Genomic DNA, 22,824 nt, shown 5'->3' with positions numbered 1-22,824 from the left:
GAAGGAGACATGAGTTCATGGAAGTTGGGGTCCAGAGAGCTGCTGAGCAAAGAGCCAAAGGAACTGGTTCAAGAGGATAGATTAGCTGAGGCCCAGAGCCTGATAATAGCTTTTTTTCCTTTGCCTATCATAGGGGGAGACACAGCTGAAAGCTCAGAGAATTTATGGGCTTCTTACTAGGACTTGGATCAGGTATGCCCTTATGCATACATGCCAGCATGGATGTATCCAGACAGAGAGATCTGAAAACGATCTAATCAGTTCAGAGATGCTTCCTACTTATATAGAGTCCCATGTCAATCTTCATTCTTATAGGAAAATGAACTTATTTCACAGAAGATTTTCCTGAAAGTATGCTAGAATATTTATTTATATAAGCATTCAAGAAGTAATGAATTAGTAATAATGGCTAATATATAGAGCATTTGCAATGTGTCAGGCTAGTGCCTGACACTTTAGTTGGTAAGAACTTTAGCTGTATTATCGCTTATCACATGTCTATGAGGTAGATAATATATCATTACAAGTTAAACAGAAAGGAACTGAGCTTAGAGAAATTAAGTTGACCAAGCTTACACAGTTTATAAGTGGTAGAGCAGGGTAGATATTAGGATAGCTTACAAACCTCTGCACTTGATTTATCTTCCTATTAGCATTTATTGTTTATGTTTCTTGTGCTGTATGTATTAAATGGTATATGAAAGTTATAGCTTTAAATACTGGAAACTTTTTTTTGTGGTAGATCTTTTGATTTCCTATTTTTCAGCCTGAGGCTTAGAGAGGTTTGTTTGGGGAGATAGAATCATAATAAGCAAGAGTTCTAAACCTTTGAGTAAAAGCAGCAATGGCAAGGATTTTGTCTTATTGTCACAACCCTACTTATAACTGATGTAATTTTAATATTTGTAGTCCAGATGTAGTTAAAAAAACACAGTGCAGTTACCATAAATAGAAAGAGGAGGGTCTGTGGATTCAGTGGTGGTAAATATCATACAGTTTTACTCAGTGGGAAGCATGGAGGCTTCCACTCAGGAATGCTCCCCACACTAACACAGCATCTGCGCCTCCGAAGCCAGTTCTTTCTTACACTGGACAGCTTCTTGTTTGGACAGTGCTGGCACCAAACACCAGGACCAGAATGACTCTTGGCAGCACCTTTTTTTGAGAGGAATAGGGTGGTTAAAAAAATACATATGTAAAACAGAAATTTGGCAAATGGACTATCCAGTTCTTAACATCACTACAAATTCATCCTTGTTAAAATAAAAGTTAAGACATATAGCTTTCCCCTTCATTTCTCCTAGGATAATCTCTGAATTCCCACGTTGAGCAGAAAATGGAAAAATATCAACATCCCTACGAATCACTCTCCTACCCCAATAAACCCTGAAACTCAACCTCAGAATTCTATAGTTACAGGCCCACCACAAATGTGTGTCTTTTAACACATGACAGTATCCATGTGCACTAGTGCTGCGTGTTCCTTCTCTCCAGAGGTTGTAAGTAATCCTGCACAATATATGTGGCTTTTACAAAAACCCGCTGAAATAGACAAAAAGCTTTGGAGAAGAAAAAAATTATCTGCCTCCCACAACCCCCTTCATGAACTATTTAGTCTGATTATTGGACCTGAGATATGTAAAATCCAAGCATGTTTGCTCTTAATTAAAACTCTTTTCATAATGTACCCAGAGCCACCACTCCAGAGTGTGCACACCAGATGAGATGAAGAGTAAGCATTCTGGTTTACTCTCTGGGAGATTATCTATGCATTTTTGTTCTGAGAAGTTGATCTTAGAATCCTTAACACTTAGGAGGAAAGTATGTAGTGTTTGTTAATTATTCTTATGTATTTGTGTTTGCATAGCAAGGGCTTCATAAAGAAACTGCCATATGGGTTGGGAGTGAGGGAGGGGATAAGAGTATGTACTTACCTACAAAATGTAGATGTGTGACTCTCACCCCTGAATGTTCACTCTCTCAGTTCTAATTTTGTTGTCAAAACACATGGCTTATGTTCCCAAGTAGAGTATAAATTCCTAGTCATATGTTTGTTGGGTGAATAAATAAAAACAAAAAAATGATGGTACTCATTCCAGAAAACAGGAAACTTCAACTGGATCTCATAAAACTTGAAAACAAATGCTTCATTCTACTTTTTAGATATAGGAACAGATGGAGGGGAAAAAACCCCTGCTTGTCTAGATTTAGCTTCAGGAACAATCAGTCAAACACAAATAAGTGAATTATACAGCATTAGAGCTTTGATTCTAGCCTACCTTCTATCATCTAGCCTACTTTCTATTCTTATGATCTGTTGGTTTGACTTTGCATTTTTATCCTTTTTGATTGTTAGTTTTCTTATCTCTTTTTTCTGTTTCTTAAACAATATTTTATTGTTTATACTATTACAGTTGTCCCAATTCTTCCCCTTCACCCCCCTCCACCCAGCCCATTCCCTACTTCTGTAGTCAATCCCCACAACATTGTCCATGTCCATGCGTCCTTCATATATGTTCTAATATAAGACTAATCCCTTCCCTTTCAATCAGTCCCTACCTTTCCCCTCCCCTCTTATAGCTGTCAGTCTGTTCCATGTTTCCATGCCTCTGGTACTATTTTGCTCATTAGTTTATTTTGTTCATTACATCCCACTTATAAGTGACATAATAGGTATTTGTCTTTCTCTGATTGGCTTATTTTACTTAGCGCAATAGTCTCCAGTTCCATCCAGGCTGTCACAAAAGGTAGGAATTCCTTCTTTATTACTCCTGCTCAATATTTCATTGTGTGAATGTGCCACAGTTTTTTATCCACTCATCTGCTGATGGTTCGAAATCTAGGCCCATAGACATATGCAAAAATGCTTGCCATCACTAGCCATCAGAGAGATGCAAATTAAAACCACAATGAGATACCACTTCACACCTGTCAAAATGGCCATCATTAATACATCTACAAACAACAAGTGTTGGAGAGGTTGTGGAGAAAAGGGAACCCTGGTACACTGTTGGTGGGAATGCAGACTGATGTAGCCACTGTGGAAAACAGTACGGAATTTCCTAAAAAAAAATAAAAATGGAACTTCCTTTTGACCCAGTGATTGTAATGCTGGGAATATACCCTGAGAATCCTGAAACACCAATTCAAAAGAATTTATTCAGTCCTATGTTCATAGCAGTGCTACTTACAGTTTCCTTATCTGTATTAATGCTAAGCAACTTTTAGGCATTGTGCAAAACTCTTCATTATCCCTATTAATCTTTACAACAATACCATGAAACAGATATTATTTCCTCTATACAGACAAGGAAAGTGAGGTTTAGAGAGGCTAAGTAACTTGTCCAACTTGATACAACTAGCAGAAGAGTTAGCATCAGACTCATGATATTCTGACTCCCGTGCCCAAGTGGTTAGCCCCAGACACTCATAAGGATTGAGTAAGGTAATGGTTACATGGTAAGGGCTTAGCAAATGACTTAAATTCAACAAGTATTTATGAATGTTTTTACTATGTGCCATGTACTATTTTATGCTTTTAGGCTGTAGCAATTAATAATAAAGATAAATTCCATGGCTTTATGAAACTTGGAATGAGGAAGACAGATATTAAAAATTTTTAATATTTCATGTAGCGATGACTACTATGAAAATAAAATGAGGCAAAGTGAGAAACAGAAAGTGATGGAGATGGGACTACTTTCAAGACTTCTCTGATAAAGCAACACTTGAGCAGACACTGGAACAAAGTGAAGGGGAAGGTGCATAGAAATAAGTAAGAAGAATGTCTCGAACAGAGAGACAAGTAAGTGCAAAGCCTTGAAGTAGTCAAGGAACACTTCTGTCTGGCTAGAGTGGAGTGATCTGGGGGGAGTACTGGGAGGTGAAATCAGGGAAATAGGGATGACAACATGAAGGGCCTTACAGACCACAGCAAGAGCTTCATATTTTATTCTGAGTGAGATGGGAGCTATTATAGGATGTTTTTGAGCAGAGGAATGACACTATGTGGTGTAAATTGTAAAATAAGGAGTACTCTGGCTGCTTATTCAATTGGAGAGTACAATATTAAACCGAAGGAAGGATGAAAAGAGAGCTAATGGGACTTGTTTATGGATTGGATTAGACTGAGTGTGGTGGAGGAAGGTGTCAAAGAAAGTTTTGGCTTGAGCAACTGAAAAAAATGAAGTTGCCATTTATAGAGTTAAGGAAGGGTGGAGGTAGGGGTTAGAAATAGGTAAACCAGATTTCAGGTTGGGAAATGTTATATATGAGATACTTACTCAGCATCCAAATAAAATCTGGTGGGCAGTTGGATACACAAATCTAAAATTCAAGAAAGAGATTGGAGTTACAAATGTGTATTTAGAAGCTGTTAGTCTGTATATGGTATTTAAAGCATGGAACAGGATAACATCACTAGAAAGTGGGGTTATCTAGAGGACAGAGAGAGCTGAGACCCAGGCATTCTAGTAAAAGTTCTGCAAGGTGAGAAGAAACCAGGAGGGAAGATGGAAAGAACTGAGGAGAAGAAAAGAAGAAGGAAGAGTAGAGAGAAGACTGAGAGAGTGCTGTTATGGTTGCCAAGTGAAGAATGTAAGTCAAAAAGGAAAAGGTAATCAACTCTGTCAAACGCTGCTCACAGGACAAAAAGAAGGATTGGGCTTAGCAATGAGGAGGCCACTGGTGATCTTGACAAAAGCAATTTTCAACAATCTATTGAGAAGAAAACCTCATTCGTGTGGTTTCAAGAGAGATTGGAAGAAGAAATACAGACAGTGAGTATAAACAGGATTTTGAAGATTTTTGATTGAATGGGAACAGAAGAATTGGATGATACCTAGAGGAAAATGTGCCACACAGGAGAATTGCTTTTTAAGATAAATCGTATTATAGCAGATTTGATGCTATGGGATTATTTCTGCAGAGGGAACAAAATAAGTGATCAGGAGAGAAGGAATAGTTCTTGTCATTTTACTGATTCATTATCATTACTACTAATTATTTCTGGTACTGTACAATGAAAGCTAATAATTAAAATTCACATCCAAAAGCTTTATAAATCTCTCAATTATATCGATAGCCAGTGTTTATTGTTTACTGTATGACTGGGATTATTTCAAACACTTTCAGTTGTCATTATCTCCCATAATCCTCTCAATGTCTCTATTATCACCTCCATTTAACATATGAGAGCACATGACTTAGCAAGCAGAGTTGAGAATTTGCCAAGGATCACACACAGCTGGGTTTAAACCCAAAGCCCTGTTGATTGCCTTCAGAGTTGGCTGTTAATCTTTGTTAAGCTGCCTCTAGTCAACTGCTTATTTGCTTTACTTAAAGCATATTAGACTTTTTCATATTAGACTTGTTGTAGAGATTTCAACAAATAACTTCCTAGTTATTCCAAAGTCAGCAAGAAATTTTATATTTTAGTGAAGGTATGGTCTTTACTCAGATTTTCCAGTTCCTGCACCTTACTTTTCACTGAAACACAACTATGAATCTGAAATCTCTGTGAATGACACTGAGCATTATATAAATGAAGGGGTCATTTTAGGACAGCAGGACAAGTGGTCCCTTATTCTCATGGGTGTCTTTAAGACCAGCATGTAGGGGAATATTAAAAGGTCTCTCACCAAATTTTGTGGCCTTGGCAGAATTTTAAATATTTATTAGTTTCAGTTTTCCTATCAATAAAAAGGAGATACTGTGTACCTTCTGGGACTGTAGCAAGAACTGCATACACCTGAGGGATAACATGTGCAATTGCTTTACATAGTGCCTGACACGGAGTCAGTAAGCACTTAATAACGCTGACTATTGTTTTTCTTCTCTCGGTAAGCTTGGAAAAGGCAGTTCTTCATTCCCAAGGAACTGAATTCCAAGGAGCTTTGTGAAACTTACAGGGCCAAAGCAATTGCTTAATTGGAAGAAAATATTTGAGGACTGACAGGAAACTACATTTAGAATGTTGAGTTGTGAAGAGACTGTCTGGTGCTCCAGTTCTCCTCAGACCACATTCAGCTGGGCACCACGTGAAGCACGTCCTTCCTGTCGGGGTAGCTCACCTAGACAGCTGGTTCAGTTTATCTCATAAAGTCAACATCTTCATGAAACAAACATTTTGAAATTGTGCTATATTGTCAATGACCTAATCCCAGTGTTATTTAAACTTCCTACAGCAGTAGGATTCCTTCTTATGAATAACACTGTAGACCAAATCTGAAAATGTGAAAAAGATAAAGGCGCGTTGCTTTGATTGAAGCTGGTAGGGGTCGGGGCCCAACTCAGCCTTCAGCCCCCTCCTTCGCAGTTTCCCCCCCTCACCACCCCAAGTGGTCCCTGAGGCACAGCAAACACCACTTTAGGACTCTGCGGCATCTAGTTTGAAAATCACTGGCCTAAACTATCTGGGCACTAAGAACATCAGAAAATACATCTTTTAGTAGTATTTATCAATCCTACACTATATTTAGGCATTGTGCTAAGTGATGATAGGGAGACTATGGTGAATAAATCATGTCCAGCCTCAAATTACATTGGCTTTAACCACAGGGAAATTTATTGTATCAAATGGCTGTAAGACCAGAACTAGAGTGACTATGGAAGGCAGTATAATGGCTCCCCAAAGGTGCCCATGTCCTAATTCCTTAACCTGTGATTATGTTGTATTAAATGGCAAAGGGAAATTAAAGTCACTAATAAACTGACCTTAAAATAGGGAGATTATCCTGGGTTATCTGTCTGGGTCCAATGTAATCACAAGAGCCTTTAAAAGGGGAACAGGGAGGCAAAAGTGTGGTGGAGCAGAAGTAAGTGATTCTGTGCAACAACTGGATGTACTGTTGCTGGCTTCGAAGATGGAAGAAGGTCAGGAGCCAAGGGATGTGGGTGGTTTCTAGAATCTGGAAAAGATAAGGAAATGGATTCTTCCCTAGAGTCATCAGAAAGAAATTCAGGCCATCGGACACCTTGGTTTTATTTCTGTGAAACCCATTTTGGACCTCTGTCCTCTAGAACTATAAGATAGAGATTTGTTTCTGTTTAAGCCACCAGTTTTGTAGTAATTTGTTATAGTAGTAAAATATACTAGCTTTCAGGGTTTGTTAATTCAGCAACTCAAATTTCATGAAGGGCACAAATTAGGGCATATAGAGCAATAGAATGGAATTGAGATTCTTGAAGTAAATTCATATATTTAAGGCCAATTGATTTTTGACATGGATACCAAATCCATTCAATGGGGAAAAATACTCTCTTTGACCAAGGTGCTGGTACATACCAGATTTCCATGAACAAATGAATGAAGTTGAACTTCTACATTATACCGTAGATGAAAATTAACTTAGATTGGGACAGCAACCTACATATAACAACTAAAGCCATAAAACTCTTAGAAGCAAACATAGGGGTAATCTTGATGATCTTGGAATTGGCAATAGATTCTTAGATGTGATACCAAAACCAAGAAGAACAAAAGAAGAAATAGATAAATTAGATCTCATAAAAATTAAAGACATTTGAGCATCAAAGAACATTGTTAGGAAAGGGAAAAGACAACCTATGTAATATTTGTAAAGCATGTCTGATAAAAATCTATATCCAGAATAAATAAAGAACTACTATAACTCGGCAACAAAAAAAAGACAACCAAATTAAAATATAGGCAAGGGCTTGAAAAGACATTTCTCCAAAGAAGAGGTACAAATGGCTAGTAAGTACATGAAAACATGCTCAGCATCATTAGACACTATGGAAATACAAACCAAAATATCTATTGGCATGACTAAAATAATAATTTTTAAAAATGAAATAATGAATATTGGCAAGAAGAAATTGGAACCCTCATATGTTGTTAGTGGGAATGTAAAATGCAGCTGCTGTGGAAAACAGTTTGCCAGTTCCTCGAAAAGCTGAACACAGAATTACATCGAGTCAGCAATTTCATTCTTAGGTTATAACCAAAAGAATGGAAAGCAGGGACTCAGACACTTGAATGTCAGTGTTCACAACAGCCAAAAGGTGCAAACCACTTGTGTCCATCAACAGAGGAATGGATAAATAAATGTATCTAGGTGTAACAGAATATTATTCAACAATAAAAAAGGAATAAAGTTCTGATACACTGAAGTTCTAAAGAATTTTTTTACAATAAACATTTATTAAGTTGTGATTTTCACAATATTTTAATTTTTTTCTGAAGTCAATTTACAAATATTGCTATATAACACCAATGCCAATGATTTAATAAATAAGAGGAATGTATGTATTAGTTTGTAAATGAAATAAACTTTATACATTTATGACTATATGTGATATTTGTAAAATCAGTTTTACAAGGCTCATAAAACTAATGTGAACACACAACACACACAACCACACTCAAATCTGATGTACTTTATTAAATTTCAAGTTAAATGCTATGTAAAATTTATCACCTGATATACAAGATATGAATCAAGTCATGAACACACTGTTGAAAGTGGGTACCATATGTTACAAACTATTGGGAACTGCCCTGCCTGGTTTCAGAAGCTGTAACCGCGCCCCCCCCCCCCCCCCCCATGACTAAGGCTGAGGGAGCGACCTAGGACCATAAGCCACTAAGAAGACAAAAGCTTATCTCCTGGCAGGAGCACCGCTTCTGCTCCTTTTACTTCATCCATAACTGGCCCCCAGTGCTTGGTCAATTAGCCAATGATGGGTAAGATTCCCCAAGCAGGGAATGACCTAAGCCAGGCACGATCACGTGGGAGGCCCCCAAGGGAGGGTTTTGGGGGCTGCAGCAAAAGGGGTTGATGGACCCTGGTCCCTCAGCTTTGACAAAGCCTGAGTCCCCATTCTGTCTGTCAGAAATATCCTAATCTCTTGGCTGCCTTACTTCCCCTGCCTGACTTAAGCCTGAAACAATGACAGAGGGTGGTGGAGCCCTGTGCTGGAAAGGGTGGGTCTCCTGGGCAATCAGGACTAAGGAAGAATATGTAAAATCCTGTGAGACATGCTTTGTTTAGAATGCTCTCAATTAAATGATAAGGGTCCAAGCAAGAAGCAAGTTTGTTCCTCAAAGTTTTATAGCTCTTTAGCTATCGGACTCTCACTCAAAATAGGCCCTCAGAGTTTTTTGTCATCTATTGTTTGATCCTTACTGCCTGACAATAATTAATGAGCTTTACTTGTATTCTTATGCAAACAAACCCAATAAAAGCCCATTGAGGAACAGGCTCCTGGCCCTTCTCCTTTGAGAGATTGGCCACCTTTCCTCCCCAAGCAGATCATGTCTTGGTAGACTTATTCTCATCCATGGTGTCCAGAGAGGGGGGCTCTGTGGGCAGAGCCCCCCCACAACAAACCTTTAATCTTGAAAACATTGTGCTAAATAAAATAAGCTACATGTAAAAGGACAAATATTGTATGATTCCACTTACATGGAATATCTAAAATAGGCAAATTTATAGAAACGAGGCAGATTAGAGGTTGCCTGGGACTGGAGAGTAGAGTAATGGGTGGTGTTGCTGAATGGTTACAAAGTTTGTGTTTGGGGTGAGGCAAAAGTTTTGGAAATAGGTACTGCTTGTTGATGGTGGTACAACATTATGAATGTAGTCAATGCAAGTGAATAGTCCACTTAAAATGGAAAATTTTGTGTTATATGTATTTTTTAATCATCTCCTGAGCATTTGTTTATTGATTTTAGAGAGAGAGGGAAAAGGGGATGAGGGGGAGAGAGAGAGAGAGAGAGAGAGAGAGAGGCATTGATTTGAGAAAAAAACATTGATCAATTGCCTACCATAGACACCTGACCAGGGATTGAACTGCAACCTTCTGGTGTATGGGATGACACTCCCAGCAACTGAGCCACCTGGTCAGGGTATCTGTTATATGTATTTTACCACAATAATAAACATCATCAAGGACCCAGGTTTTTTTCCCCCCCTTTTCTCTTTGTCATTCATAATATCAGTTTGGTCTTCAGTCAGTTCTTCCTTCCTCATCCTTCTTCCTCAGATAACAAAACTGTAACTGAGTTGTGAGACCACTAGAATCATAGTGGGGCAAGATGAATGACATTAACATGCAGATCATTGGGATGATGCAGCCAAAAATAGTGACATCAAGAAAAGTTGGACTTTAATCTTCAGATACACATTGGTGTGAGCATAAGTCCATATGAAAGACAGCCAGGCAGGAAACCTCGGGCCTTCCCAGGCCCTGCCTGAGTTGTGCAAAGGTAGTTGTACTATGAGTTCAGTGAGTGTTAGGCACCATCTCTGGAAAACTCTTCATTTGTTAAATGATCCTGGAAAAGATTATAGAGATTTTATAGCTTTATCCTGAATAAAATAAGGAATTATTCTAGGATTTAAGGAAGAGAGCCATGGTTAAAAAGGGCCCATTTAGAGGCAGGCACAGAAACCAAACTGGCATTCAGGAGAGAATTAGGAGTGATGCTGTGGGTGAGGCAGACCTGCAGCCAGCGAAGGAGGTTGGAATGAAGGAGCCTGCTAAGGGAAGAAGCGGGTTCAGGTACCAGGCCCAGCCTTAGGAGAGACTGATAGCTAGGGAACCAGTCTGTTGTCTTCCTCCCATCAGGTATCTTCAAGCCTAGGTCTGTTTTTTCAATCTTGCTGCCTGCTTGCAGTCCCTCTGGCATCCTGTTTACAGCCAAAACCTCCCACGGGTGACAGTTATTCTGAGACATGATACAATATTTATGGGACAGTGTCCAAGGGGAGGGTCTGGTCTTCACAATCTTTGTTTTTTAGAACTTAGCACTGTGGTCTTTACCAGAGTGGATGTTTGTTATTTTTACTGTTGCTAATAAAGATAAGGATATGTGAGAACTTTCAGTCTCACTGAATAAGATATTTTTATGACAAATAATAAAGGAAGACAATGAAGTTATGTGTAAAAAGAAAAACATCTTTTGTGAAGTTTGGAATTTTGGAGCCCACAGAATATACTATATTGTCAGCCTGATCTCTTGGGCTGAATGTGGGGACTGCGGTCACATTTATCACTAGTGGTCAGTCTCAGTGGGGCATAGGATTGGAAAGGCTGGGGCAGGGGTCTGAAGCCCATTCAGGAAGTCAGTCAAAAGGAGGTTGATATCTAGGCGGGCCAAGTCTCAGGAAAGACTGGGTTCCCAGTGAGTTGAGATACTATATGCTACCAACAAAGACACAAGCATGCTCAAAGAACTTGGATTTAAGCAAGTCTGAAATATAAACAGAAGGCTGCATTTTGCTTCCTCTCTAGCCTCAAGCTGACTTTTATAGCCTTTGTTGTTTTTCCTTATGGTTTCAAATTCTGGCAGTTTCCATTGTAAGCAAAGGTTCTGATGGGCAGGGTTGAAATGGATTCATTTAATGGTTCAGACACAAAGTCACAATGATTAGAGGCCAGAATGGTATATCCTCAGATTGATGAGGGCCTTCGGGACCTCTGGAACATATAATTCAGAAGTTTGATCATCTAGTGTTACTTGAGAGCTATGATAATGTCTGAGTCTTAATCCTTTCAAGCAGGATCCCTATTACCCATATGGTACCTTTGACTGGATTAGAAAAAGGTGTCCTGTCCACTGGTGATGCAAGCCTTGAGCCAGGGCATAAAGCTTGCTGAGCAGAGTTCAGGCTGGATGTCAGCCTACAGGCATGGTTTTGGGCGGACATCTTTATGCGGCGAGCAAACTGCGCAGTCGCACAGGATAGCTGCCTGTCCTTATAGAAAGTACTTGAAACTGACCAGGATTAGCAGGTGTTGCTTATCTCAGTGCATAACACAATATCAAGAACATCAACAGGAAGTGTTTTGATTAGCTAATTAATGAAAACAGAATTAGAAGCCTTACTTTCTGACCAGTTTTAGATGCAACACTACTGTACTTGCTCTTTTCTCATATTATCACATAAAATCACTGTTTTATTTCAACTTGTTTTATTTTAGCTTGTTCAGCTTTTTATATAAAAGGGCTACACAAGAGAGGTATGCTTTCATTTTAGGAAATTAACATCTTTATACTTGTTATCAAGGTCCAGTTTTGGTTTCTCTTATGCCTGGGATAGCCTTTATTTGGGATAGATAGGATTTATATATGGGGCATGGGAAGGCAAGGAGAATTTATGATTGGCTTGAAGAAAATTTTGGTTTAGACTCAGTGTTAGAAGGAATAACAGAAAAAGTTTCCTGAAAAATAGAAATCCCCTAGAGAAGTGTCTCAACAGATTATAGCATATAATGTGCAGTTTCTAATATCATTACTATTTCCTGCCACCAAAGAAAATTAAAGAAGCTCTGTTTAGATGAGGAGGCATTCTTTTTTAAAACCAGGTTTATTTATTTATTTTAAAAATTATTTTATTGTTGTTCAATTACAGTTATCTGCATTTACCCTCCCACTACTCCCCCCACACCAGCCAAACCTACCTCCCTCCCTTGCTTCCACCCTCTTTTGGTTTTGTCCATGTGTCCTTTATAGTTGTGAGGAGATATTCTTATCTCTGCCTGGTGTTTTGTTTTTGGATTTTTTTTTTTTTACCTTTTCATTCTTCAGTTATTCACTGTTGGGTAACTGAAATACCCATCTAGCCATCTACCAAACCTGATAGGAGGTCAGTCTCTTTCTTGGGTGTAGTCACAGTCCTCAGGTTCAGAATCTGGAGGCATAGCCACAATTCCTGGTATCTAGTATTATCCCTAAATCTTTAAAAAATTTTAAAATTCCCCCCAGTTTTATTGAGACATAATTGACATATAACATTGTGTAACTTTAAGGTTCACAACATGATGATTTGATATGCAGATATATAAAGGAATGATTACCAGAATAAGGCTAGTTAACTCATTCATCACCCCCCTAATTATCATTTTCTCTGTGTGTGTGGTAAGAACACTTAAGAGCTACTCTCTTAGCAACTTTCAAGTATATAAGACTGTATTGTTAACTGTCATCACCATGCTGCACATCGGATCCCCAGAGCTTGTTCTCTTCTAACTGGAAGTCTTGTCCCTTTGACCAACACCCCCCTGTATCTCCCAACCTTCAGCCCCTAGCAACTGCCATTCTGCTCTCTGCTTCTATGAACTGGGCTTTTTAAGATTCCCCTTACAAGTGATATTACACCATATTTATCTTTCTCTGTTTGACTTTTTAAAATTTAGACCAGTGGGTAAAAAGTTCCATCCATTTTGCTGTAAAAGATCAGGCTTCTTTCTTTTTTATGGCTGAATGATATTTCATTTTATCTATGCCACATTTTCTTTATCTATTCATTTGCTGATGAACACTTAGGTTGTTTCCACACTTTGGCTATTATGAATAATGCTGCAATGAACAAGTGGGCATTGATATCTCTTCTACATAGTGATATCATTTCCTTTATATAAATACTCAGAAGTGCTGTTTATATGTTAGCTATATTTTAATTTTTTGTATAATTCTTTAAAAAGAAACTTGGATTCACAATTTAATATGTCAGGAGTATAGCTCCCAAGTTACAGAATCCAGTTTACTAAGAAAATATTCATTGATTACATTCTATGTTCTAGGCAGTGTGCTAGGAGCTGGGAGTACAAAGTTGATCAAAAGGACAAAAGCAAGAAAAGAGGCAGCTGCAATATAGTATTCACAGTCTGATCACAGGCTGCCATGGTGGCACAAGACTAGGACATTGAGCCTGGTTTGGGGGGAATTGGGAATCTCTCTTTGAGGAAGCAAAGGTGGGAGACTCAGCCAAGTGAAGAGGTGCAAACCCCAGAAACAAGAGAGAATGAGGCACGTGCAGGAACTACAGTAATTAGAGAGGCTAGAGAGCATATATTCAGGGACATAGAGGTAAGAAATTGAGATTGGTAGGAAGGCAGAAAGAACAATTAGAAGGTTATCATAGTAATGTGGATCAACGATGGTGTCCTGAACTAAGGTAATGGCCATGGGAATGGCGAGAAGGTATGAATTCAAAACACATTAAGGATATAGAACAAAAGGATCAGTGTTTGATTTGGAGATGAGAGGGCAGAAGAGGGAAGTATCTGCTTGATGCCTAGGTTTCTGATTTGGGCATTTGAACGGGATGTTGGAGCCAGTGATGAGGGGGAAATATGGAAAAGAGAGGGGCATGGAGGACTCTACTTCCCACTTGGTAGCCTACTTGGTTACCTTCCTCGTGTTCCAGTTTCTGCTTGAGAGCTAGCATCTCCCCTGAACTCAGGGTGTTGCAAGGTCCTGACATTCTCATTTGTCTTCTTGAAGGCTAGAACTGTGATCCTAGAACTAAGCACACAGTCACTATCTCCTTTGACTGGAGACCTCTCAGATACAGACAGAATTCCTCGAATCACGGTTGCAGCACCCCAGGACACAAGTGGAAATTCATGCCAAGCCCCCTCTGCCATGCGAAGTCTGACAAATGTGCCTCTGCTACTGAGAGTCTTATGCCTGAGGTTGTGCTGATCTTTGGTTCGACCTTGTCCTATATCTTTACTCAGTCACCTTCAATAGCAGGCCAGCAGTTCCAATAATGACTTTTTCTCCTTCCATGGTAACTCAATATTTCCAACAATCCTGTAGCATTGTCCCAAACTGGCCTAAATGATAATGCTGTGGATAATGGATCTCCCAGAATTCTGCTTTGCCAGCTAACTCTGCTTTGAAGTATGAACTACAGTTGAATATCACTGGAGCTGCCAAAAGGGCATACTTTTTCACTATTTCCAGAGAGCACATAGCTGAAGGATGGACCCTCTGTTAACTACCAGTCACTTTCAACTTCTTAGCTACGATTTGAGGCTAGGTCTTGCATCTGACAACATAAAACAAAAAGCAGCCCAACCAAAGACCTGATGAGAATTAGAAGGCTTTCAAGCCATTAGGTTGCCCCTTAAAACTCTTCCTGTGGTGAGTGAACAACATTCAACACCTTCACTCCATGTACAGACTCTCACACAGCATTTATAACCAATCACCTTATGTATGGATTTGTCAGAGTACTATGCTTAACACAGCCTATTAAAACCTCATAGAGTTAAGTGACTCACAGATCCCTGATGGTCAGAACACTTCTTCTGGTCAGGTTTTCACTGCTGTCAGGCAATGGAAAGTTGATTAACCAGAAAATTTGACAAGGTTTTATATTATTCAGAAGTTTAAAACCTACACAGGAACTTTATGCAATCTCATGGTCTGCCATGCTGGGGAAGGAGACCTTTTCCTAAGGAAGGGGGAAGGCAAGCAGAGAGGCATTTAGAGGTAGGGGAGAAGTCGAAGAAAAATATTCTGTGGTCATTCTTCTTTTTAAAAAAATCATTGATTTTTAGAGAAAGAGAGAGAGAAGAAGGGGTGAGGAGAGAGAGGGGGGAATCAGTTTGTTGTCCACTTATGTATGCCTTCACTCTACATGCCCTAACCAGAGATCAAACCTGCAACTTTGGAGTATCAGGGTGATGCTCTAACCAACTGAGCTACCCAGTCAGGGCTTGTGGTCATTTTTATGTGTAGAATTGTGGTATGGTTCTGGAACTCTCTAGCCAACTCATTTCCATCTCCCCCCTTGAGCAAAAGTTGAAGTTCATAGAGAGGCAGAGGCATGGTCCCAGATAGGAAAGCAAGAGTGGTAGGGGAGAGGGGGCTGTCAACAGCTCCTCTTGTTTCTCAGAGATAATGGATTTGAGCATTGGAGCTGCCCTAAATATGCCTGCATTGGGCTATGCCAGCTCCTCCAGCCATGGCAGAGTGGATGAGTAGAGTGCTGGAGCTAAGGGTACTGTAGAAACAGCAGTGATTTCTTCAAGGCCACTAAAGTCCCTACACTGGTGAGAGCAAGAGCCAGCTGGAATTTTATGGGAAAAAAGAGGCCCTGTAACAGTGGTGCTATACCTCAGTTCGATAACTGGAGCTGAGTCATGGCAGGTCCCCTTGCTTGACACAGGTAACTTCTGACCTTACATGTTCTGGCACAGGCTTAATCTTTTGGAGCCAGCATGGCTTTCCACAGAGCTCACACCACGAGGTGGAGAGTTGTAACTTGTAATGGATGTAGTCCCAAGCCTGTTCAGGATGTCTGGAGACCATTCATTATCTACTGTGAACTTGGTGAAGTGTTGATCATAGAGAGTCTGGAGAGACATCAGAGGGATTCATTTTGGGAAGGGTTATAGGCAGTAACACCATCTGGCTCTGATTGGTTGTTGGAGAAAGTAAGTATTGAGCACATCAATATACATATATTCATTATGTAATAGTCATTTATTAAACACTTACTCTCAGGTACATTACATACAGCTTCCCACTCTATATTCACAATGACCTTATAAGGTACTACTCCCCTCGTTATACAGCAGAGGTACAAATGATTGAAGTACAAAAAGGCAACGTCATTTGCTATCCCATAACATGTGTTCTTAATAACTTTTTATGCTGTTTCCCAGTTCTATGTATCAATAGTTATACTAATAGCTAAGGACTTCAATTCTTAATATTATCACCTTAATGTGTTGAGGAAAATGTAAGATTTTTTTTTTAGTTGAGCTTTTAGACTCAGGTTGTTTATTTTAAATAGGCTGACACGTCTAGGTGAAGAGAAAAAAACTGAGTAAAATACAAATGCCTTGTCTCCTCTGTGCATAATGGGGACCCAAGGCTGGTTTTTGGTGTAATTGATTAAAGAAATAATGCATGTGAAAATGCTAAGCATAATGCCTGTCACATAATGGAAGCTCAAAAAATGTTAGTTTACTTTATTTTACATCCTAGAATTATATAAATTAAATCTTGAATTAGAAAGAGACTCAGAAGAAAATTGTATAAAGAGTCTAAAGAATGTTTTAGATTTTCTTTAAAACTTTCTTTTAAACACAGGCTTTAAAAAGATTTTAAAAACTTATTCCTCTCTCTTTATTTTTAAATCACCTCAAATTTAGGTCTAGACATTTTACCTGTAAGTTATTTGTGTACTTACACACTTCCTTATATTAAGACCAGAAGTATAGGATAGGGATGAATTAGAGAGGGTGAATCCAGCTGTATCTTGAGTTCACTGAACATCGCAGATGATTTTTCAAATGTTTTGGGCTTTCTGAAATCCAAAACAGGTTTCACCCATGCTTATATGCTTCAGTTAGGAGTATGTGCAATTTAAGGGAAATTTAATCCATATGTTTCTGATTCGTTTACACTTAAATAGTCAAAATATTATTTTTAATAGCTATTTGATGCCCAAGTAGCCTTTTAAGCCTTTTAAATGTACTTTTGGAAGATTGCGTTCTCTTGAAAACAGGAAGTCATGTCTTTTCAAGGACAGAAACTAGTCAGTTGGTGCTGGGTTATTTTGGGATTTAGATCCTGAAGCCTGAAATTTACTTTTTTTTTTTTTTTTTTGTACAATTGTTTTCTGTTTTAATTCATTCCATCATTCCTAGTTAATTGTGTAACATGGTTACTTATTTTTGTAAATATTTCATGTGTGATGAAACTCATTTTGTGGTTTTTTTCTTTCTGTTCTTCACCAGCGATTTCTGAAAAATAAACGAAATTATTTAATTTCCAATAAAACTATGCAGGGCTTCAGCTGAGATATGAACACTGTCTTTTACCTGCCTGCCTAGAGGCTGAGTGAAATCAGGGTAGCCCAAAAGAAATTAGGCAACACACCTTGCAAAAGAAACAAATCATGAGGGTTTGTAGGAAAAAAGGGGGGCTAATTATTTTTACTTATTTTGTGAATTTGTTTTAAAAGGGCAAGACACTTGCTGAGAGAAACTAAAGTATAGTTGTAAGATTCACAGGTTCTACCTCTCTCTCCTTAAGAAATATATGCTGACTGAATGAATAAGTATAGTTTTTTCTTACATGCATATTTTCTCATAGAGCCATTTTTACTTCAAAGCATTTACAAATGTTTATTATTTGTAGTAGAGATGTAGATTACTGACAGGTGCTTAGTCACTAGCTGTGTGAACATGGATATATCACTAAACCTCTATATGTACACTTCTTATTTATAAAATGGACTTTAGTCATAGTACCTAGTTCATAATATTTTGTGAGGATTTAAAAATTGTACATAAAGTCATTATTACAGAGGTTGGCAAATAGTAAATCCTCAGTGAGCGGTGGCAAAGAGAAATATTAAGCAAACTTTGAGGAAGGGGTACTTTGTATGTGTGAAGCACAGGGTTTTCCTGGGGACAAATAGTTGTACTTGGTTCCACTGTTGAGTTAATTGCTCACTATTACTATATAGTCCTAAAAATTCTTCAACCAAAAGTTTATGTATAGCAATACCGAAATCCAGGTGAAGGGAACTTATGCTGAAGGTCTAATGATTGTGGGTCAGAAAAGGCTTGAATTGCATCAGTAAAGAGGAAAAGGAAGCACAAAATGGTGTGCCAAGCAGGGGCTACAGATGCAAATGCACAGCAGTGTTTCATAGTGTGACCTGGGTGCTTGGGCACAGTAAACTCTGGATAGTTTTCTATACCCCAACCATAGGGCTTGACTGAGATGTTTTCCAGCTGGTGATACATAATCATTGAAAAAGTTTAAGAAGAATGGTATTATCAGATTTGGGTGTATTTCAGCAGTCAGTGAGGTACAAGAGCATTTGAGAGTCAAATGAAATTAGCTTGAAGTTTAAATCACAAGTGGCGATAGTACTATATCCTTCTCCATCTCTCTAGGGATTTGGCTGAAAACCAGGGAAGAGCAGGGGTTGTTAGATTTCCTAGGGCCTTTGGCCCAAAGTTCCTGTTTCTGCTGAATTAGTCCAATACATGGATCCTCGTCTTATCCTGTATGTATCCTTAATCTTCATCTTGTCCAACCAGATGTAGAATTTAGCTCCTTTCTTCCTCTTTGTTTCTCTCCTAATCCTTTAGGAAAAAACCACTTCATATTTATTCTGTTTTACTATGTAGACTACTCATAGGAGGAGAATATTTTTTTGTTTCCTGCCCAAACAAAGCCCCTATGGTGGAAGTGTGGGTAAGTAATGAGTCACAGAGGCTCAAGCTAGAAAGCAAGTAGACCAGGTAGGAGGCTATTATCAAAGACCAGGTATGGAGGACCTGAAGTAAAGTAGTGACATTGGCAGGAGGAAGGGTGATGGAAGAATACATATGAGATTTGAGATAAGTGTGAGATGGGACTCACAGGACTGGACTCAGTAGCTGAATCAACCTGGGGCAGTGGTGCAGGCGAACATGACAGAGGAGAGTTGTGGAAGGGACTGGCAGCAGATGCAGGCTTCTGCTTTAAATGAGGATTTTGTTTGGGATATGTGAACAGTCAGAGGCAACAGTTATTATTGTCCAAGATACAAAAGGAAGTACACATTTTGCAAGAAATTTATGAGTCTAATTTGGGGCAAGTTGGGTTTGAGGTGCCAAATGGAAATGTTCTTAAGGTACTTAGAGGTGCGTACTGGAATTTGGAAGTATGATCCTGACTGAAGAAGCTAGGTTTGGGAGTGGATATTTTAAGGACTGTGCTCAAGTACAAGCCTAAGAAACCCCACGATAAGAGCTTAACCAAATAATAAGCTATTTTTTAAATATTCCAAGAAGCCCAGAGTTGTAAGTCCAGGGTTAGTTTGGTGGTTCCAAGATTGCACCAGTGTTTCAGGGTTATTTTTATCTTTTTGCATACCATCCTGAGTGTCTTGGTCAGATGAGAATTCAGGTCATGAGAGTTATTCAGGGAAGGCTCTTGAGGAAAAACGTAAAGGAAAGTAAGAGGAAAGATGGAAAAGGAGAGAGGGCAGGTAGTTTGACTAAGTAAATAATTAAAAGTGGGCCATACATGAGGCATTGGTGAGTGTCATAAACTGAGTGTTATGATTAATACCATTCTGTGAACATGTGGTCCAAGGAAAAATCAGAATGAATGAAGAAAGGAAAGAATTCAAGGAATGTAAGGCTATTCTTTCACATAGCTTGACTTTGAAAGAAAGAAGTGTAGGGAAGGTTGTTGGGGGGAGAACATGGGTTAAAAGAGAATTTTAAATAGTGTCTTAAGAAATGTGTTAAAGTGAAAGAGATAGTACATAAGGGAATGTTGAAAATTTAGAAATAAGAGAAATTGGTCAGTGGAGTAATATCATAGAATTGGAAGGGAGTCCAGGGTACAGATGAAAAGATTAATTTTGGGGCACAGGGAAGGAAAACCTTTTACTGATTCAGGAGGGAAAGACGTTAAAAATAGGTAGGTTTACAGATAAATTCCCGATGGCAACAAGTGAGGAGTTGAGAAATTTTACATGAATACATTCAAATTTATTTCTTCAGCAAAATGTAGAGAAAAGTCATCCATTGAACATTCATGAGTGGAAAGGAGTTGCTGGTGATGGTAGGATGGGGAAGAGGTGCCGCAGGGTGAAGAGTGGTGGGAGTTTGGACCAGCCACTGAGCGGGATAGGAGAGATACTTGGTTAGAGCTGTCTGGCAGCATTTGAAGCCTCACTGAAGTTGCCGATCATGAATCCACAGTACAGTGATCTCCCCTTACCCATGCTTTCCCTTTTCGTGGTTTCAGTTACTCATGGTCAACCACAGTTCACAAATATTGCATGGGAAATTCCAGAAATAAACAGTTCAAAAGTTTTACATTGTATTTATTTTGAGTGGCATGATGAAGTTTCATGCTCTCCTGCTCTGTCCTGCCCAGGACAGGAATACTCCCTTTGTCCATTGCATGCACACTGTGTATGCCACCTGCTGATTAGTCACGTAGTAGCTTTCTACACTCTCCAATGGACTGTCGTGGTATCATTGTGCTTATGTTCAAGTAACCCTCATTTTACTTAATAATGGACCCAAAGTGCAAAAGTAGTGATGCTGGCACTTTGGATATGTCAAAAAGAAGCCATAAAATCCTTCTTTTCGGTGAAAAGGTAAGTGTAGTACAGTAAGATATTTTGAGAGACAACATTCACATAAATTTTACTACAGTATATCATTATAATCTGTTGTACTATTACTTAGTGTTCTTAATCACTTACTGTATCTAATTTGTAAATTAAACTTTATCATAGTTATGTATGTTTAGGGAAAAACATACTATATATAGGATTCAGTACTATCCTCAATTTCAGGCATGCCCTGGGGATCTTGGAATATATCCCCCTTAAATAAGAAGGTGCTTATTGTAGCAGCAGCCCTACTTGTGTGTCTTTAGTTGGGGGTAGCATCTGGGGGGATCAGCTGGGCTATTGAATCAAGAGGCATTATACATGTGATTCATTTTCTGCTTGTTAAATGCCTCTCAGTTGTAGATCACAAAGGGACTACAGATATACATACATATCTGCACCTATGCCTAGGCAGTGGAATATAACACCATTGTTTGGTTAGGGTGGATTTAGGAGTCAGGTAGGAGTCAGGTAGGAGTTTAGAAGTCTCAACTTTTCTTTTGGTTTCTAGTGCTGAAGCTATTATTGGCTATGGTTTAGGGACCAAGTGAGGTTACATAGATGGATGGATCTTTATGGCTAAGTTTTATAAGACAAAAAAAGTTGGCCTATTTTCTGCAAGATCATTTGGGATATGATTTTGTGTACTTGATACTCATGTGGCCCAGAGATTTCTAATCTATCCAAAATTCTGTAGGTGGATATAACTCTCTAAAACACATCACTGCCCAGAAACTTTCAGTGGCTTCTCACTGTTTATAGTATGGGGGGAGACCCCCCTCAAAACTGGGAATTTATTTATGAAAAATTGTGTATTTATTTTTACTTGTTTAAACTTCAGTCACCTTTAAAGTACCTTCCATTTGATGCAGTGCACCTATCAAGATCTTTTTTACACTGCTCAAAACAGTTTTTGAGCTCATCAGTTTTGAAGTCTTTTAGTGCTTCTGCCATTTTTTGTTTCACCTCTTCCATATTAGCAAAACATTTCCCTTTCAGGACTTTTTCACCCGGGGAAACAAACAAAAAAAGTCACTCTGAGCAAGATCAGTTGAATAGGGTGGGTGGGGCATGGAGGTCATGCTGTTTTTGGTTAAAAACTGTTGAACGCTCAGTGTGGTGTGGGCAGGTACGCTTGTAAATCACCCATAATGAAATGGGCAAACACATGAAAAGAATCTTCAAAAAATTTTCACTAAATCTGAATGCAGCCTCTCACAACAATGCCAGCTGGTACACTCACACAGATGGATTCCTAGAACACTCACCTGGCAGGGGAAGCCTCTACTACAAGGGGCCTGCCCTCTAGAAGTTAATTCTCTTTTGGGAGCATTTGGCCTTGTATATTATGTTATCTTAGCCTGGTGATTTTAAGACCTTCTATAATTTGGCCTCAACCTACTTTTATTTATTTTCCCTCTGCTTCCTACACTCAGAAAGAATAGCTTAGTGGTGAAGAGCAGAGGCTTTGCATTTGTGCTTGAATCCTAGCTTTTGAAATTACCATCTGTGTGATTTTATAAAATTTAACTCTCCTAGTTTTGGTTTTCTCACCAGTAATATGGAGATAATAATACATGTCTCATAGAAAGATGAGTATTAAATTAAATAATATAAGGTTCTTCATACAGAGCAACGAACACAGTATATCTATAATACTTATAGTACTTTATTTAGTTGACTCAATGTACACAGTGTTTGGACACTGTTCTAAATATTTTGTAAACTCATTTAATTCTTGTAACCATCCTCTGAAATGGGTAATATACTTGTTCTAATTTTACAGATGAGAAACAAAGGTAAAAGAAAATTGATGAACTTACCGTGTTACCAGCTAATGAACAGGAGAATCATGTCTCAAACCCTGGGAGTCTGTCCTCAGAGGCCATGATCTTAACCACTGAGCCATGTTGCTTTC

General features: G+C 38.8%; 1 long non-coding RNA gene across 1 annotated transcript; it reads left to right on the top strand.

Annotated features, from left to right (window-relative positions):
- Positions 1-515: 515 nt before the first annotated feature.
- Positions 516-21,978, top strand: LOC118500436. The gene is made up of 3 exons (XR_004902994.1): positions 516-526; positions 4,221-4,226; positions 21,680-21,978. It is a non-coding gene; the product is annotated as an uncharacterized LOC118500436 (long non-coding RNA).
- Positions 21,979-22,824: the final 846 nt, after the last annotated feature.

The sequence above is a fragment of the Phyllostomus discolor genome, chromosome 5 (genome assembly GCF_004126475.2).
Source record: "Phyllostomus discolor isolate MPI-MPIP mPhyDis1 chromosome 5, mPhyDis1.pri.v3, whole genome shotgun sequence".
Classification (NCBI taxonomy): domain Eukaryota; kingdom Metazoa; phylum Chordata; class Mammalia; order Chiroptera; family Phyllostomidae; genus Phyllostomus; species Phyllostomus discolor.
Note: the sequence above shows the minus strand (reverse complement) of the source record. Positions and strands in the feature narration are given on the sequence as shown.